Source organism: Dendropsophus ebraccatus, chromosome 3 (assembly GCF_027789765.1).
Source record: "Dendropsophus ebraccatus isolate aDenEbr1 chromosome 3, aDenEbr1.pat, whole genome shotgun sequence".
Taxonomy (NCBI): domain Eukaryota; kingdom Metazoa; phylum Chordata; class Amphibia; order Anura; family Hylidae; genus Dendropsophus; species Dendropsophus ebraccatus.
Genome location: NC_091456.1, coordinates 42,950,218 through 42,956,993, shown reverse-complemented (window position 1 = coordinate 42,956,993; position 6,776 = coordinate 42,950,218).

Here is a 6,776-nt window from a genome sequence, read left to right as displayed (position 1 = left end):
GGAAAGCCACACTTTGTCACCCACACAATACTCTGGGCCAGATATGCGTCTTTTGTTGGCTTGTCTTTTAGAAGATTCTTGGGCTTTAACCAAGCTCTCAAGAGCTCGAGCCCAGACTGTGCACAGTCTACTATAGGTCTTTTCAGCGGACGGGTTAACAGATTCAGAAGCATGCGCAGATGAATACCTTGGATGAAAACCATAATTACAGAAAAACGGCGACATTTTGATAGATTGATTTTCCCTATTATTGAGGGCAAATTCTGCCAAGGACAAATACTCCTTCCATTTGTCCTGGGCACCAGAAACAAAGCATCTGAGAAATTGTTCCAATGACTGGTTCACTCTTTCAGTTTGCCCATTGCTCTGAGGGTGAAAGGCAGATGAAAATGATAGTAAAGTGCCCAATCGACCACAGAACTCCCTCCAGAACTTAGACACAAACTGCACCCCTCTATCAGATACAATGTTCTCTGGCACCCCATGTAGCCGTAGAATATGATTGATAAACAAAGATGCTAAAGTACGTGAATTAGGAAGTTTCTTAAGGGGAATGAGATGGCACATTTTGGAGAATCTATCAACAACAACCCAGATGACAGTCTTTCCTTTTGATGGCGGCAAGTCAGTGATGAAGTCCATTGAAAGGTGAGTCCAAGGTCTCTCAGGTAAAGGTAGAGGATGTAAAAGACCTTCGGGTAATCTGCGAGAGACCTTGGACCTGGCACAGACCTCACAGGCCTCAACAAACAGTTTAACATCTCTGGCCCAAGTAGGCCACCAATAACAACGTGAGAGCAAATACTCTGTGCCAGCAATGCCCGGGTGACCTGCTAATACAGAACAATGGGTCTCTTCAAGAACCCTGAGTCTAAGATTAGGAGGTACAAAGAGTTTCCCATCTGGAGTATTCCTGGGTGCTAGGGACTGTGAGTTTACCACCTGAGCTGCAAGTTCAGGTTGGAGAGTGGCAATGACCACTCCTGGTGTTAAAATAGTCTCAGGTTCTTCCCTGGGGGCACTGCTGACATCAAAGCTGCGAGACAGGGCATCAGCTCGGACATTTTTAGAACCAGGACGAAAGGTAATCTCAAAATTAAACCGGGTGAAGAATAATGCCCACCTGGCTTGCCGGGGGGTAAGGCGTTTAGCCTTGTCCAGGTATAATAGGTTCTTATGGTCAGTTAAAACCTTAATCTTATGCTTAGCCCCTTCAAGAAAATGTCTCCATTCATCAAAGGCCCACTTAATGGCCAGTAGTTCTCTGTTGCCGATATCATAATTACACTCTGTTTTAGAGAATTTTCTTGAAAAGTAGGCTACAGGGCTTAAGTTAGTCAGTGTCACAGGACCCTGTGAGAGAACTGCTCCAACCCCTACCTCCGAAGCATCCACCTCAATGATAAATGGTTGCTCAGGATCAGGCTGAATAAGGATTGGAGCTTCAGAGAAACACCTCTTCAACTGTCCAAATGCCTGTACGGCTTCGGGGCTCCAGTTCACCAGATCTGCCCCTTTTCTGGTCAAATCAGTTAATGGTTTAGCAATGACAGAGAACCCCTTAATAAATTTTCTATAGTAATTGGCAAACCCCAAAAACCGTTGCAGGGCCTTGAGGTTAGTTGGGCGTTCCCATTTCTCAATAGCGGTCACTTTAAGGGGGTCCATACAAAAAGAGTTAGGGGTGATAATATAACCAAGAAAAGAGACTTTCTGGATCCCGAACTGGCACTTGGACAATTTAGCGTAGAGGTGATTCTGTCGGAGTAACTCCAATACCTTACGGACATGACAAACATGAGAGGACCAATCTGGTGAAAAAATTAAGATGTCGTCCAGGTATACTACCAGAAACTGACCAAGATATTTACGAAAGACATCATTTACAAAGTGCTGAAAAACTGCCGGCGCGTTACTTAACCCAAAGGGCATGACTAGGTATTCAAAATGCCCTTCAGGGGTATTGAAGGCAGTTTTCCATTCATCCCCTTCTCTTATTCGAATCAGATTGTAGGCCCCACGAAGATCAATCTTGGAGAACCACTGAGCACCCACAATCTGATTAAACAGATCTGGAATAAGAGGAAGGGGGTGCTGATTCTTAATGGTGATCTTATTAAGTTCACGGTAATCTATGCAGGGTCTAAGTCCACCATCTTTCTTCCCCACAAAAAAGAAACCAGCACCTAATGGAGAGCAAGAGGGACGAATATGACCTTTGCGAAGACTATCCTGGATGTATTCTCGCATGGCCTCCCTCTCGGGTCTGGACAAATTAAAAATTCTCCCCTTAGGATATTTGGACCCTGGAATCAAATCAATAGCACAATCGTACGGACGGTGCGGTGGCAGAACTTCCACAGATTTTTCATCAAACACATCAGCAAAGTCAGCTACAAACTCAGGAATCTCTCCCTCCATAGTAGAGCAGTCTGTGACATTTAATGCAATACAGTGAGAAGAACACTTAGAACCCCATTTAATCAACTCCTTAGTGGACCAATCAAATACAGGATTATGTTGTTCCAACCAGGGCAAACCCAAAATTATGTCAGAAGACAAGTTATCCATGACCAGAAAATCAAGAATCTCCTTGTGTACTGACCCAACCTGCACCTCCATAGAAGGAGTAATGTACCTGACTTTACCCTGGGCCAGGGGTGTAAAATCAGCACCAGTAATAGTCAACGGACATCTAAGCTGAAGCGGGCATATTCCCAGAGCTGACCAGAATGCAGAATTAATGAAGTTGGCCGAGGCCCCCGAATCCACATGAGCGTAACCAGAAACAGATTTGTCTCCCAAAAACAAAGAAATAGGCAACATTAATTTGTTTTTCTTTTCAAGAGGTACCTGGGCACCTGAGTGACCCCCTCGATCGTCACTCAGGCGCTGGAGTTTTTCCGGAGGTGGTTCTGGTTTGGAGGTACATTCCCTCACCCGGTGTCCGGCCTTTCCACAGTACAAGCAGAGATTATGTTGTAGGCGGTAAGCCCGTCTAATCTTGGCATCCGCAACCCCGAGTTGCATGGGTTCATCTTGCAATCGGGGAACAGAAGGACTTAACTTAGGAGTAGAAACAGCAGAGGACAGGGTTTTAGAAGATTCAGGGGTGTCTTTCTCTCTGCGTCTGTCTCTGAGTCGTCTGTCCACCCGTATGGCTAATGTCATGGTCCCCTCTAAAGTATCAGGGGTAGGGTACACTACCAATAGATCTTTAAGCTGATCCGACAACCCCATCCGGAACTGGCAACGCAGAGCTGGATCGTTCCAGCCGGATGGTACACACCACTGCCGGAACTCAGCACAATATTCTTCTACAGGTCTCTTACCCTGTCTCAGAGAAGTAAGCTGATGCTCTGCTACTGCCGCCTGGTCTGGGTCATCATATAATAGCCCTAGGGCAGCAAAAAATTGATTCACGGAGGTCAACTCCATGGATCCAGGGGACAATGAAAAAGCCCACTCCTGAGGAGGACCCTGCAAGAGGGACATAATAATGCCCACCCTTTGGTCCTCGCCCCCAGAGGAGCAGGGGCGCAAACGAAAAAACAACATGCATCCCTCTCTAAATGTTCGGAAACTCCTCCTGTCTCCCTTAAACTTTTCAGGGAGCTGCACAGGAGGTTCCAGAGGTAGAGGGGTGGTCATGGTCACCTGTCGTGGTGCAGTCTCTTGCTCCTGGACGCGCTCAGCAAGGTTCTGAACCAGCGTGTTCAGACCTTGCATCTGGTTAACCAGAGCCTCCATGGCGTCCATGATGCAAGGTGACAGCAAAAAAAAAAAATTTTTTTTTTTTTTTTTTTTTTTTTTTTTTATATGGCTGGCTATTCTGTCAGGACTGGCAGGCGTAGACAAGACAAGAGACAGTGACCCTAGATCTGAACCCACCCACTGTCACCTGCCTACTTGCCTCGGTCGACCCTAAACGGTCGCGGACAACCACGGAGTCGGTCCCTACACTGCGTAGGTGAATACACAAAACGTAGACAGACAAACAAAACACAATAGAGGATAGTCAACTAGCAGGGTCAAAACCAAACAGACAACGCAGTACAAAATCAGAAGGAGAGCGGATAGTCAAATGTCAAGCAAGAGGTCAGAACACGGGCAGAGCAATAGCAAGGGGATTAGGACAGGGAACGCTGGGAAAGGAGTAGGGGAGCTGGGACTAGTGACAACTAATAGCCAGCGGGGAACTGAGGATCTGACTGCTTTTTATCCAGGGTAAGAGCTTAGGTCCAGCAGCTGATTGGAGCAGCCCTGATCCCAGCACCAAGCTCAGCTGAACAGATCTAGCAGTGCAGTAACCCCTGCACTGCCAGAAGTCTCACAGGCAAGGCAGGCGTGGCTGAAGTAAAACACAGTTCAGACACAATTCCTATGCAAACACAGACAAAAATTCAGCGCTTCCTCGGCCGCCTGGCACAGACCGAGGAGCGCAAAGTCACATTCCTAACAATAATCTTTAAATATTAGTAACAAGGGTCTGTCTAACACAGTACTTAATTCCTGCAAAACATTGGCATGGATGCCTTCTGGGCCGGTGATTTATGAATTTAAATGTTTTTAAGGTGCCACCTTACTTCTGTCTGTGTTAGGCAGGTGAGATTAAAGGGGTACTTCAGCAAAAAGCTTTTTCCCAGTAATTGAAATACATTACAAAGTAATATAACTTTGTTATATGCTTTAATTACCTATCTGCCCTCCTTCCCTATCTTTCCCCCCCTCAACCACCTACTAGGAAGTGAAGTAAACTCATTCTTACCTAATGACTGTTGACCCCGGGAAGCCATTTTGTGACAATTACATCATCAAGAGGGAGGCGGGTCTAAGCCCTGTTAAGCCAGCCTCCCTATGTCAGATGACTCAGGTTGCTCAGCTCTGATTCGCTGAGCAAGATGTAAGCCATCTAACAGTTTTACAGAGTCAGTTGGAAAAAATGAAGCCACCAAACAGAGCTTCAGGGACCTTCAAACAGTGGGAAATTCAAACGGAGACAGACTCAGGAGGGACGGTAAATATTTATTATTTTTTTATTTTTTTATCAGCACCAGAGTACCCCTTTAATGGAAGGATTTACATCATCCCTAGTCATGCCACCTGTTATTGAATTCTTCTCAGTGAATACAGTAGAGAAAAATGAAAACTGGCCTTTTCCTCATCTCCCTCCACCATTACACACAGATTTATTTTTGAGGGGACCAACGTTTTCAGTTTTAAGTTTATTATTATTTATATAGGTGAAGAGCATTTTGGGATTATTTTTACTTTCTGTGCCAATCCTTCTTTCTGTTGCAATGTTTGCTTCTGTTATTTGATTTTTACACAATTTGTTCCTCTGCCTATAATTGTTCAATTCTTTCTCACTCACCCTGCTCTTCTGATGATGTTCCTAATTTAAAGCGATTATACCATCAGATTCATTCCCTTTAAGTGTAGCATATCAATTGACCGTTCCGGGCTGAAGCACTGGAGGCACGCTGGCTCGCCCCCAGTGGGAGGAAACCCCTGCCCCTTTGTGACGCTGCTCCATTTTTTCTAAAGGAGCCACGTCACTGAGGGGTGGGGGTTTCCTCCCACTAGTGGCGAGCCGGCCCACCTCCAGTGCTTTGGGCTGGGCGGGGGGGGGGGGGGCAGTAATAGACCCGCGCCGTGCACGAGGATCGGGCCTTTCAAACACTTGATGGTGATGTTACATTTGCTTTAAACAAAGCCAACCACTGAAGCAGCAGTTGGAACTTCACCAGCAGAGCAAAGGACAACTTTAAGTTTTATAGTCCTAGAAGTATGCGGTTTAGGTTTTAATTAAACTGGTATAAATAAATGAGGTAAAATAATTGAGCTATAGTTAGTAGTAGTAGTTATAGATTTAGATTATTTTTAAGGATTTTTATACTTTTTTATACTAATTATTATTTTTATTTTATTTTTTTCAAATATCTTTTAAAATATAGGTAGAAACATAGATGCACAGACGATTGAAAAAGACCACATAGTTTATCTAATCTGCCTTTATATTATTTGCTTTATTTTCATCTTTGGATAGATATATGTTTATCCAAGGCATGTTTAAATTCAGTTACTGTGGGTTTATCAACATCTATTGAAAGTATGTTTCAAGAATCTACAAATTTTTCAGTAAAATAATATTTCCTCATGCTGCTCTTGATCTTGCCCCCAACTAACATCAGATTGTGTCCACTTGTTCTTCTGTTCATTAATTATTTTTTTTTTATTAAAAACCACTTCCCTCCCGGACCTATTTTATCCCTTTACCATATTTAAACATTTCTATCATATCCCCCCTTTAAATCTTTAAGTCTTTACTGATATGTTTTATGCTCCAGACCATCCACCTTTTTGAAGCCAGTCTTTACACATGTTTTATTTTATCAATTTCTTTTTGTAGGTGAGATCTCCAGAAATGGAGACAATATTCCAGATGTGGTCTATGGATGGGGTAACAGAGTGGGATCACAATTTTCCCCTTCCTACTAGTTAGGATACGGCCCAATTAGCCTTCATTTTACCTTGGTGCACTGGTGACTGATTTATAAGCTGTCAGAAATCACTACCCCTAAATCCTTCTCTTTTGAAGTCTTTGCTAACTCAGAACTTACAAAACAATACTGGAATAGAAGATTCCATCTCCCTAATACATTACATTTAAATTTGGAAACATTGAACTGCAGTTTTCATTGACCACATATCTAGTAAAGCTAAACAATTTTCCATATTTACAAACAGCTCCAAAAATATCAACCCTATTGCAC